Consider the following 14088-nt stretch of genomic DNA (forward strand, 5'->3'; position numbering starts at 1 on the left):
CCCTTTTCAGCCTGAGGGTTGCATTTCCTCCTAGGCAAGCTTCCCAGGACCACATGCACTCTTTACAGTACTTCTAAAAATAAAGGAAATGCAGCCCTATATCTTTGCCATCTTCTCATTTCTAACAAAAAAACTTTGGTCCCTCCAACTTTGCCCTGTTATGCAAAATCAGGCAATTACTGTGTGGCTCCACTAGAGGTGCTCAGTCTTGCATAATGTCCAAAAGTTAGACTTGAAAAAGTACCATCTATTTGCGTAAACAGGAGAAGGAAGCAACTCCTGCTTTTGAAAGACTGACTTTTAACTACCAGGAAATACGACTATACTGCATCATGGTCAAAGGCCTATCAGTGGGATGTGATCATGGCATCAGCTGTATGGTCTTTGATCTTCCTGCTTTCCTATCCTTGCCTGCAATACACCAAGAATGTGTGTTGTGAGTCTGACTGAAGGCAAAATGGATTGATGGCAAACTTCAGTGCAGTTCTTGGAAGTAGATAGAGTAAATGTATCCAAGTGTCTGTGAAAAGTCTCTCTTTCCCCTATCAGTCTTGTGGACTACAAATCCTGGTCATTGGCCATGCTGGCTGGGAGTGATGGGTGTTGTAGTGCAGCTACAACTATTAAGATATGAGTGTTGCTTATGTTCATATTATGGTGCAACATAGTCCCTTTGCATCGTTTATCCGGTCAGCAAACACAGCTGTGCTCAAGTTGATTTCAAAGGGATTTACTTTGGAATAATTTAGTGCAGAGATCATATATTTTGGTCCAGGTGGCACATTTTAAATTCTGAGGGAGCGCCGGGGGTGCCAGCCACACCATGGCTGCCATGAGGGGCGTGGCATAACACAAAATTAGATAAGAGTACAATAGCTCTGAAGCATGGAATCAGAGTTGGAAGGGATCTCGAGGCTCATTTAGTCCAACTCCCAGTTTCCCCCCTAGTTGTAGTTCCATCTGAGAAGAGGCTTAACCTGTTGAATTTCTGCCAAGAAAATTAGAATCAAAAGGTCAGGCGCATTAAAAGGGAGCAAGGAAGTGCAGCTCTTTAGGACCCAGTGGCGTAGCGTGGGTTGTCAGCACCCGGGGCAAGGCAAGTAATTTGCACCCCCTAACCCGTGGATTTTAGCACTCGAGTGCGAGCGCGCCCCCCCCCCAGATGTTGCGCCCGGTGCGGCCGCCCCCCCCTGCACCCCCACGCTACGCCACTGTTAGGACCCATGGGATTCCTATTGCCTGGTGCCCAAACTCACTCATCAATCACAGCTCCTGGCTTTAATCATTGGCAATAAACTACTGACAGGCAAGAGCAGCTAGACTGGTTTATTTCACATAAATCTCTTAGAAGGCTATCTACCCCTTTCAACAATGGATAGCAGCCCTTTGCTTCTATCCACTGATCTGACATCTTGGCACGACTCAGCCATAGTGCCTTGCATGACACAATGTAAGGCAATTATAAGGAAAATATTATTTTGATCATATGACAAGTCACCATTAGGGTCTTGGGTTGGTGATCCCTGCTTTAGCACTTTCTTGACCATGCATACTGCCCTTTATGGGTTTGTACTAGATGCGACTGGTAAAATTTGCCTACGACAAACGATTATTCTGCCTAGTTGCCCATTCTTATGTGTGTCTCTAATTCGTGCCTTCTCAGAAGTAAGGCTTGCTTAGTTTAATGGGACTTACTCCCAGGCAGATAGGATTGCAGCCTTTGCGCTCTTAGGGTTATGACAATGGTCTTAAAGTCCATGTAAATTAGAAACTGGAACAATCTACAGGAAATTCTTGAAGGGGTCGGAGAAACCAACACCCATTTGGCTGCGTGTTTCCTTTTAGAACATTTTATTATGAACTTCCTGTGTTTCTGCATGTCCCTCACTCGAATGCTATAGCTTCCTTATTGTACAAGGGAGTTGCAGTTTCTACTGACACAGTTCTCCAGCCGCTGCCCAGAATAAACTTGTCAAAAAGTAACAGAAAATTCCTGTAGATCAAGGAAGTATACCAGTGATTTACTGAAAAAATCCCCATGTAATGGATGTCCCTGCTGCTGCAATCCCACAAAGGCTGAATTAACAAAAGTATTCAGGTGCCTTTTGTGGCCCTCCATATATTTCTATAAGATCAAGTGTTTAAATGGTAATACGGTAACTTCTCTTGGCGTTATAGATGCAGTCTGGAAAAGGGGCTGAAATTAGTACCTGATGTCAATATCAGATTTGACAAATCCCCCCTCACTCTCCTAATTCTGCATGACCACAAGCAAGCGAGTAAAAGTGCTTGTTTCCTTTTAAAAAAATAATAATTAACTGCAGCTTGTCCTTTTGCCTGTACCGTCATTAATTACAGTTTGAAACTAGCCAAGTTAAAACCATTGGTTATGAAGCTGGCTTGTTTCAACAAACCATAGTCAAAATTGCCCCACATTTTAGGATTCAGATATAATACTAAACCACAGTTATACAGAAATGAAAGCAAACTTTGATTCCCCTCTTTCTGCATTTGAGATTCGCTGTGCCTTGCTCCTGTCAAGATAAGCCATTGTTTGTTGTGATGCTCAAACTGTCCCGTAGTGTGCAGTCAACTTGTGGGTCCAGAGGATTGTGTAGGTAAAGTACCGTATTTTTCTGATTTTCCCCCTAAAAAATAATGTACAAAATTTGGGGGCATCTTATACACAGATAGATCTCCCCCCCATTTCCTTAAATCGGAATCCCCCAAAATAGGGGGCATCTTATACATGGGGGCATCTTATATACAGAAAAATATGGTATATCTGCTTACTGTGGCGTCACGGAGTTGGTTGGGTAGTTAATTAGTTTAGGCAATTCATTTCATATGTCATTCAGTTTCTCAGTCCAAGGGTGTGTTCTTTTTCCCACAAACACTATCAATACCATTTTTTCCTGTTGTATTTTCTCTCCTACCATTATTACATTAACCAGTGCAAAGCGGCACTAAGAAGCAAGAACTGTGGGTGAAAAAGGTGATAAGGAGTAGAAAAATCAATATATTGTGAGCTAATGGCACTAGGAGCAAACACCTAAGGGCACTTAAAACTGATGCCTGGATAAGATTGGCTTTTGACTGGTGATGTAGCTCAAGGGCACAGCAGCTGAATTTGGTACTGGGTGGCATTTTCTACTAGGCTGCAAGAGCCTGTGGTGTATGATGCATAGGTGGATAAATTGCTATCTATAGCAGGAACCCAAACTTTTGCTCTGGTGAATTGGTTTTGCAAATTGGCTAGGTCTGACGCAGGTAATTCAAGCTGGTTTGCATCCATGATAAATATACATAGGTTAATTTATCACAGGCTCAAAGCAGGTAATGTCATTGCAAACGAAGGGGGGAAACTACACTAGAAACAACACCATAATACAACTAAAATAGGTCCAATATATGGTTAATCCAAGTACAAATAGAGAAATCTTAATCACGTCTGGAAAATAATGTGTAGATTGGGCTTTGGGCTTTCAAGAAGGAAGTTTGAACCAGTGCCACTACATTTTGGGGGGTTGGTGGAGGAGAGGTGATGGGGGAAGTGTTGGAAACTTCCATGGGAATACAAAGCACCCCAAAATTTTGAGCTTTCATTTAAAAAGCATGGTTGGCTCCAGCCCTCTCTGAGTTTATACAATTGGATCCCTAACATAGGAAGCAACTTTTGAACTATGAGGAAATCAGTTTACCCATTGCACTGTACCTTTGGGGAGCCTTTCAGGAGATTATAAACATCTATAAACCCAACCTTACTTAAATTAAAAAAAAAAGTCAGCATACTACATTAATGTGATGTATTAGCTTCTCTATAGTAAATATCTCCCAGACATTTTGTCTTTACTACTGGGCTTTAGTAGGCAATAAGGAACAGTTCCCTTTACACAATAACATCTTTATATAGCTATGTACTTCTCTGTTTACAAAAGCAGTGAATAATGATCAATCTTATTTTTCAAAAGGAACACTAAAGGCAGAATTCAAAGAGCTGTACACTGTATTGATTGATTGCATTGCATTGCATTGCATTGCATTGCATTTCCATCCCATCTTTCCACCAAGGAGCTCAAGGTAGTATGCATAGTTTCTCCTCATTTTATCCTTGCAACAACCCTGTGAGGCAGGTTAGGAAGGCTTAGAGTGAGTGGCCGGCCCAAGATCACTCAGTGAGCTTCATGGGGATTTAAACCCTGGTCTCACAGGTCCTAGTCCAAACTGCGCCTCATTGGCTCTTGTATAGAGTTTCCATTCACCTAGTGAAGCTTGCCCTCTGTATATTTCTGACACAGCAATATTATGTGGTTGAAGACTGGAAGGGAAGAACACTGTTCCTCATTTCCATTGCATCTCGCTTAGAAATGTGGTAGCAGAAGAAGACAGGAGTAGTGGAAACAGCAACTAGCCAAGTCACAGAGTCAGGAGTGAATTTCTATGCAAGAAGCAACATTTCCTGGTTTAGACTAATCTACGCAGAGTATGATCTTTTGTCCAAACACAGCTAGGCTCACATGTTACATCCCACCAACAGCATCGTGTGGGATGAGAGTGGGATTAGATCAGGCATCATCCCTGAATACTGGTCCTGTTAGCTAGGGATTATGGGAGTTGTAGTCCCCAAACATCTGGAGGGCCAAGTTTGCCTATGCCTGGATTAGATCATCTGCTTCTTGTTTGAAAACTGCTCTTCAACCCCAGCAGCTGTAAGATTTCAGTTAACCATGTGCTTTGTGGGTTTTCCTTCCTACATATCAACACAGATTGACAAGTTACAGATAGGTAGCCGTGTTGGTCTGCCATAGTCAAAACAAAAAAAAATTCCTTCCAGTAGCACCTTAAAGACCAACTAAGTTAGTTCTTGGTATGAGCTTTCGTGTGCATGCACACTTCTTCAGATACACACAGATTGACAAGTTAGTGACACACTCTGTAGATACCGCAGGAGTTGTGTCATGAGGTCCATCGATATTGTTACGGCACATTCTCGTGCATCCAAGATTTATTTACATTCTTGGCTCCCACTCCTTTTATGATCTGATTTTTTTCATTACATGATGTCTCCAAAGATAATCTGCATGTCACGGGTATGTGGCCTTTTGCCAAGCTCTGTTTTCCAGCATTACACCCCAGCCTTCCAACTACCAGTAGGTAATTCTGTCAACTAAAATGCTGCTTGAATACATTTCTACTATCCCTCTGCTTATTTGCGGGAATGATGCACCAGCAGTGTGGCATAGCAGTTAGAGTATCAGGCTGCAGAGATTCAGGGTCAAGTCTCCACTCAGCCATGAAGTTCCCTTACTGACCTTGAACCAAGTGATCTCCACCTAACCTGCCTCTCAGGGTTGTTGTGAGGATAAAACAGAGAGGGAAGGAGCCACATGGACCACCTTAAGCTCCTGAGAGAGAGAGAGAGAGAGAGAGAGAGAGAGAGAGAGAGAGAGAGAATAGAATAGAATAGAATAGAATAGAATAGAATAGAATAGAATAGAATAGAATAGAATAGAAATCTAATAAAATAAATGCCACTATGAATGGATGGCAGAATTTAAGAAATGAGTGTAAATACATAAGCAGAACAGTTTCTGTACACACGGCAGTAAATACTTGGCAAGCAAAGTCAGCCCCTTTGTGAACTATTGGAACTTGCTTTGTGGACATGTGGACCTATCTGCACTCTTCATTTAGAGCAGCAACAAGCATGGCTTCCCCTGAAGAATCCTGTGAACTGTAGTTTGTGAAGGGTTCAGAGAGTTGTTGGGAGGCTCCTATTCCCCCTCACAGAGTCTCTCTTCCCGGGAAATTCTAAAAAGTGTAGCTCTGTAAAACCAAATTCAAAAAGCACCAACTTTTTGATGCAAAGTTCTGGGGAGTGTAATGAAGAGCACACACCCAGTTCTCCTGTTTAAAAAGTGGGCATGGTTTGCCCCAAATGGTGGGCAAATCACCAAGGTCTGAAGGGCCAGATTAGATCTGTGGGCCCAGGGTTCCACACCACTGGTCTACACGGACTGATAGCATCCCTCCAGAATTTCCATCACAGGTTTCTCCCACCTCTTTCTGGAGATGCTGGAGACTGAACTTTGAACCATCTGAATGCAAAGCAGATGCTCTGCAAATAAGCTTCAGTCCTTTCCCTTAATTATTAGGGATAATGGCAGCTGTGGTCCAGAAACATCGGAAAGACCTTAGGTTCCCCACAGACTGCTACAAGGCATCGGAACCACAGTGTTGTTTTTCTATAGTCCTGCCATAATATTTCTTCTCAGCCTCTTCATGAAAGAGCTTGTTTTCTAAATGGCGAGGAACTGTAGGCAAGCATGAGTTTTAACATCAAACTGAACCGATCCTGCTGTCTCAAAGTGTTTTGTTTTTTAATTGTTGTGTTTCTCGTTCTTGTACCACACAACCGTATCCTTTTAATTAGTAACTTTTTCTGGTTTAATGATAAACCTAATATAGTCAATGGTTGCGTCATGGAGCCTTAATATACTCTGAAGGGCTTGTTCTATTCTGTTATCATCGAATAAAATCCAGCGGGGATTTTGAAGAAAGTTAATGGGAAATTTTTTGTGGGGGTTTTGCAATTTGTGAGTTCCCTCATTTACATTCAGAACCCCTGAGAACTTCTGAAAACTTTTAACTGAGCTTAATGAAAAGAAGTTCAGTCAAACCATGTTGAAACAGACTGTGTGTTAACTGTAACAAGCAAATCACTTGTCGCATAAGGATCTGACATTGCACAGATAATAAACAGAAAAAAACGGATGAATAACAAATCCTGAGTAAAATAGAGAATTAAGTGATATTTAAGAAATAAGTACATGATAATTATTCTCATTTTACAGATTGGATATGGCAGGAAGTGATATGCCAAAGGTTACCTAACAAATTCAAGTCTACCAAGCATTAAAACCAAGGTGAACAAGAAAGTAAATGAATAATGAATAATGAATGATATATTTAATGGGAAATTGAAACAAGAATTGCAAAAAAAACAGAGAGCCTCCAAAATGAACCAAAAACCAAAAGAGAATGTGTCTATTGAAGAAAAAGATTGCTTTCCAATTTGCTTTAATGCAATTTGCTTTGAAAATAAAATCCATTTTTTCAAGAATCTTGTGACGTGTTCTCTTTGGTTTACAGGAAAAGTGAACCCATTTTCATGACAATAGCTATTCAAATTTATGCTGAAATATTTGCATAAAGAACTCTGGAATTCTATTAGGCATTCAGCTCCATATGTGTGAAACGAAATGTGGTCCCCTTGACAATGATGTTTGTGCTCCAGAAACTAGCCCAGCCAAAGCAGTTCACATTGTTTTGGAAAGTGCAAATTAAGCAGGTTTGCTTTTAACGAATCAAATTTCTCCTCCATGGCTTGTTAAGAGTTGCCCTTCTCTGTGGTCATTTGAATTGCATACTATGGGTTCTTGCTTAGCTCCTATTCAGCGACCTCCTAATACTTAATGTAAAGTTCAGCGCACTAATTTTGTGTTGCTAGGAAAGTTTATCACCTCCTGTAAGAAAGAATTCGGTTCCGCCTAGACAACTGAGTTTCCTTCCAAAAATAGTCATGATTTGGGAAACGTACAAGATAACCTGCTAGTTATTTCTCACAAGGGTCATGGTCCTCCCCACTTTAAACTGGGCAAGGTAAACAAAATACCAAACATACAGGAACTCGGAGGAAATAAAGAGTCGTATTAAGGAATAAATGTGTTCTGACTCTAATCCAGGAAGACCTTTCCACTCTCCTTAAAGATAAAGGTAAAGGGACCCCTGACCATTAGGTCCAGTCGTGACCGACTCTGGGGTTGCAGCGCTCATCTCACTTTATTGGCCGAGGGAGCCAGCGTTTGTCCGCAGACAGCTTCCAGGTCATATGGCCAGTATGACTAAGCCGCTTCTGGCGAACCAGAGCTGCACACAGAAAAGGTGTTTACCTTCCCGCCAAAGCAGTACCTATTTATCTACTTGTACTTTGTGCTTTCGGACTGCTAGGTTGGCAGGAGCTGGGACCGAACAACAGGAGCTCACCCCGTCGCAGAGATTTGAACCGCCAACCTTCTGATCTATCTCGAACAAGAATAGGCTTAAATAGGCTCATAGGTGAATTTTCAGCATACTGTAGGAGAGAGCAACTGGTAATAAACTATCAGAAAACCAAAACCATGGTTTTTGCAAGGAAATGCAGACAGTACAGCTGGAGGATGGATGACCAGATAATTGAACAGGTTAAAGCCTTCAAATATCTGGGTATCGTTTTCCAGTCGACCGGGTCCTGGGATGTCCATCAAAAATATGCCAAAGAAAAAGCAGCTCAAAGTATTAAGATGCTGTCGCGCTTCTTTTACACGAAGGGGGGCAGATACATCCCAGCAGCCTTTGAAGTCTTTCAAGCAAAACCTCTGGCGCAGTTACTGTATGGGGCACAAATCTGGACGGGGAACCACTGCTCCAGTCTTGAAACTGTTCAGTCTAAATTCCTAAGGCAGATATTCGGCGTCCCCTCCTGTGTTCCAAACGCAGCTTTACGACTCGAGGCCTGCCTTCCATCTGTAGAAACTCAGACCTGGCAAAGAACACTCAACTATTGGCTTCGTCTTAATCTAAATCCACCTGGTCTACTGCCTCTAGTAATGCAAGACCCTCATAAAAGCATGTGGTTCAAAACTGTGCATCAAAAACTCCTTACATGCGGTCTGCATTCGCAATCCCTATTATCAATGGGCCTCATTAAAGCAAAGAGTCTAATAGGCCAGCGCCTGAAAGACATTGAACGGCAAAACAACCTGACTATCTTAAAGAAACTGTGCCCATGGTATACCTACTTTCCCCCTTCCCATTTTGACTTTCCAGCTTCATATTTGTTTAAATTAACCATCCCAAAATACAGACGTGCCTTTACATTGGCTAGATGGGATGTTCTTCCCTCTGCCGTACTCGAAGGTCGTTACCAAAAGACTCCATTTGAAAAACGACTCTGCCCATGTAGAGATGGTAACACGGAAACAGTGTCCCACGTCCTCCTATCCTGCCCCCTTTACAAAGACCTAAGGAATGAGATTATTACTCCACTCATTCTCCCCAACCCCGGCCGTTCACAAGACATTATACTGTTTTTTCTCTTATCTGATACGGATAGTCAGACAACAGAGAAGGTCGCGAGGTACATCGAGAGAGCTATGAAATTGAGGGCCACCATCTGAGTGACAGACTTGTTCATCTGACGGACCTCCTTCTGTTTGTTCTTATCCTCCTTTTATTCTTAGTTTATTTTATTTTTAATTCTTGCATAGCTGTGGCCTGTTGGCTTTGCTAATAAAGTTCTGATTCTGATTCTTCTGATCGGCAAGTCCTAGGCTCTGTGGTTTAACCCACAGCGCCATCCGCGTCCCTCTCCTTAAAGATACCTTGGTCCAAAACAGTATCTCTGATCCCTGGCTTAGATTCCACTAACTTCAGGACAAGGTATACCCTTCCCCTCTTTCTTTTTCTTTCTTTCTTTCTTTCTTTCTTTCTTTCTTTCTTTCTTTCTTTCTTTCCTTATTTTATTCTGTGAACTGCCCCGAGACCTCCAGCGGTATATAAATTCAATAAATAATAAATAAATAGTGTGAGTCTGAGGCCCATTGCTGCACTCACTCTGCAGGCTTTGGGTAGTTAGGGATTCTTTTACTTTTAAGCTCAAAGTATGTCTGTGCTGTATGATCTTCTGCCTGCATGTATGCAATCTTGCTGTCTGAAGCAGCATCCATATACTCTTGTCTCTCTCATTTGATGTTACACAACAATTTTTATTTCCTGACATGTGAATTTCTTATTAGACATAAGGTTAAGGACAGAAACACATATATTCATAAGGGATGCGTGCATTGACTTCCTAAACCTTTCGGGGGGTGTTGCATAGGGAACAGGTGGACACCCATGCGGGTTCACAGGTACTACCCCAAGGTAAATGTGTGAGTCAACAGAGCACACAAAAATCTTACTCCAGTCTTTTGACACAGGGTATTACTGTATATCATCGCAGAACATGCAAGTAAAGTTGTTTAAACACATGATCACATTACCTGCTGCTGTTCTAAACCTCCTTTGTGTCGCAGAGCTATTGAATAGCAGTTTTATCTTACAGCAAATATTTGCATGGCTTTTTATCTTCCCTCTCTGGGAACATGCTACTCACTATTGCTCTAGTTAAATTGTGATAAGCTCATGGCATCCAGGGTGTGGTGATCAAGTCTTTGAAAAGTCTCAAAGACTTTTCAAGCGGACTATAATGAACACGGATTACAGATTGATCCACCAAATAAATCCTGTATTCTGAAAGAGACTGACAAGGAATACTTTTTGTGCTCAACTCTAAATGTATATATTTGTTCCTTCCCCTGAGGCCAGTAAGCATCCTGCCCTGTCCTCAGTTCCCATATTGCTGGTAGTGTTAACAGCAGTTTGACATCTAAATCCTTGCATGATGGTTTCCCAATAGTAATCAACAGTATAAGCCAGTCCTTACTTCAAATCTCACCTCAGCAATGGACTCTGTTTGTGGCCACCCACCTTTGACAATCCACTCTCTCCCCAAATCTGGGTCATTCATCTGTAAATGGATTTAATAATAGTAGCCTTGAAAAGAATGTATCCATTTTCAACAAGAAAGAAAAGTGGGAGGCATCTAAAAAAACTGGTGTGGCTCCATAAAGAGCTTACAAATGAGTTAAGATTTAAGAAGGGCATGCATGTATAAGAAATGGAAGAAAGGGGAGATCACAAAGAAGAGTATATATGAGTATCCAACAGTTGCAGGAAGGTCGTCAGGCAGCCCAAAACTCAGAATGAGCGCAGGCTTGTAAGAGTGGCTAAAAATAATTTTAAAATGTCCCTTTGGCTGTGTTCAAAGCAAGAGGAAGAACAAGTTGCTTACGTGTCACATTGTAGCCTTTGGAGTTCCTAGTCTCCAAGCTCACAAGCCAAATAAAAGAAAGCGAAAATGTGTGCATACAAAAATAAATCCACAGCCTGGCCCCCAAGTCAACCACACCAACGGATTGCTTTCCCTCTCACCCACAGCAAAGTGTGAGGGTCACATGATTGAGGGTGTTTCACAACTCTAGTGACATCACTGACACGCTAACTCCAGTTTGCTAACTATAGTAACCTTTTATCACACTCATTTCCTATTGCAAGTGTCCTGGAAAGGGACCTTTTTATTGCTGTTCAAGCTGCTATATACGTGGAAAGTCCAGTCAGACTATATCCAGTTTCATTTCCTCATACCATCTCATGACACCTCTAGATTGTCCTAGCATTTGTTGCTGCTGTTTGGATTTCCTCTTGATCAAGATTTTTTTGTTCTTAAGGATTACAAAGAGTAAGGCTGCCCTGTCCTCTAACCTCTGTGTGCCATTCCATCTGAGGCAAGGGGTCGGAACAGTCCCAATGCAATCCTAATTGCTACAGTCACTACCGCATTGACCTTGCTTGCTAAGCATTGCAGCATTGTAGGAAACGTAACATTGCAGTAAAGTAGGAAAAGGAAACCAGGGGCAAGAAACCTGTGGCCCTCCAGGGGCTACCAGACTACAGCTCCTGCCATTTCTTTCCTTTCTTTCTGTAAAGTTTTCATTTCATTTTATGGTGGATATAAAACGGAGAGAACAATTATAGCAACGGACGAAAATTAAAAGATGAAAAACAAAACTATAAAATAGGCATGTACTCCTGAGTGGTGCAGCTAGCATATTTGCAAACACTTAGCACAGTCTGGTACGGTTTCAGATTGGATGGGGGACCGTGTCTTGCAGTTGGACTAGAGTTGGTTCCCATCCAACTCTATGATTCTATGACTCCATATCTGAGTGGTGATATTGCACATGGGTTTAAATAACCAAGTCCAAGTAAAGACCAACTCCTGACATTTTTGACCATTGGTTGGGCTGCCTGTCTGATAGGAGCTAGAATACAACAACATCTTGAGGGTCATCTAGCCCCTCCCCATCTGTGAAATAGATCAATGCACATATCATCATAGGATTGTAGAGCTGGAAGGGTCATCTAGTCCAACCTCCTGCAAAGCAGGAGTCTTAACACTCAGGCTCCCATCCAATTAGAAACCATACCAGTCCCTGCTTAGCTTTGAAAAGGCGCTAGCAGTTTTATTGCTGCACCACCAGGAGGTGCCCAGAATCTCATGTTCAACCCAATGCTGGGTTTTTAATCTGTGTAAACAGGATGTTGTTAAAAATGCATGTGTATCCTGTAATTTGTTATAAGACACTGTTTCTCAACCCAGCTTCACACAGGTTGGAGTTCTAAAGATGTTCCCAGTTCATCTTTAGCCAAGGTGTTAAGACCTTTGTGTGGGGTAAATACATCCCTGTCCCAGCAAGACCCCCTGGTGTGAACACAAACAGAAATGAATACAACATTAATGAAGCTGTGCTGATATGAAGTGCTCAGTGGGATAGAGTTGTGAAATAGCGGGAAAACTTCATGGGGTGGGGATTTCACTGGCAGTAATGTGGACATACCCCTTGCCTGGTGAAAAGAGAGCATGCCATAGAGCACGCGCAGAGAGAGAGAGAGAGAGAGAGAGAGAGAGAGAGAGAGAGAGAGAGAAATGGGTAGATAACAGAAAATGGGTTAGAACACGGATGGGGAAGCTGTGGTCCTTCAGATGTTGGACTACATTTCCCATCAGCCCCTGCCAGCATGGTCAGTGATAAAGGACAATGGGAGTTCTAGTCCAGTAACATCTGAAGCCAAAGGTTCCCAATCCTTGGGTTAGAAAGGGGGGAGGGACTGTTAAAAGTTCTAACAAAAAGCTTTCCCCATGGTTAATGTATTAACATTGTGTGGCCCTCTACAAATTAATATACAGGGATTTGAATTGTGCCCTCCTGATCTTATTTGTAAACCCCCCTGGGTGTCTTTTTCCCCCTTCACCAGCAGAAGGGGAGAGTAAAAAAATGTTTCGTGTCAGTTGTTTGGGACTACAGCTCCCATCAGCTCCAACCAGCACAACCGGAGGCTACCAGGTGGAAGACGTCAGCTTTAAAGGAAGGGAAGGAGAAGGAAGAAGAATCAGGGTTCAAGGCACTTTGTGTGTTTGCCCTGAGAAGGCAAACAAAACCCTGTTTCAGTTCAAGGTGACTGCCGGGTGAGCAAGCAACCTTCAGCACTCCAGGAAATAAGATGTCTTTAATAACTGCTGTGCCCTTGGAAACCTGTTTTCTGTGGGTGGGGTTGAGAACGAGGTAGAAAGAACACTGCAGGAGTTGAATTGGAATAGGGCCACACAGGCTTATAGAAAAGCCTGCCTGCCATTATGGAGATTTTCTGAGGCAGCCTTCCTTTGAAATATTGGGGCAATCTAAGAAGGTACAATATCTACCATGTAAGTCAACTCCATGGCTTGCGACTGATCTGTGACTGGTCACCAGGCTATTTATTGCCCCTTCAAAACTGCTGTTTATTCCACAGGAGCAAAATTACATGTATATATGCATCACATATTTTCTGTATTGGTCCTAACATGTCTTTTTTTTGGGGGGGGGCGGGTTATAACCTCAAGCTAGTGATCAGGAAAGGACAGAAATCTGCATCAATCTGAAATGTGACACAGGGAAACCAGAGGAAAGGAGTGGTGACTCATCACAAGAGGTGGCATGAAATCAGCTTGGAACATTGTCTAATGAAGTGTACATGGTCAACATTTCTCTCCTGCCAAGCAGCAGGAGCATCACCCATAACCAATCAATTGAAAAGTGGATTTACCTATTTTTGTCATAATAGAGAGGCAGGTCTCATGCTCATGTTTTTGCAGGCTTTTCATTATCCAGCAACCATCCTTACCTGATTGTATCAAAGACAATACATTGCAGGGAGGAAGCCATAACAGGGCAATCGCTGAGAGGTGATGGTGGTAGAATAAATATGTTTTTGCAAGTCAAGTGCAGGGTTATTTATCTGCAATCACATCCTGTCCCTTCTTTCTCTCATGCGTGCAATGTTTTGTCCAAAGATCTTTACAAAACGGGCCTCCCACTGATCCTCAGTGGACTCTAGCAAAGCAGACAG

Source organism: Podarcis muralis, chromosome 5 (genome assembly GCF_964188315.1).
Source record: "Podarcis muralis chromosome 5, rPodMur119.hap1.1, whole genome shotgun sequence".
Lineage (NCBI taxonomy): Eukaryota > Metazoa > Chordata > Lepidosauria > Squamata > Lacertidae > Podarcis > Podarcis muralis.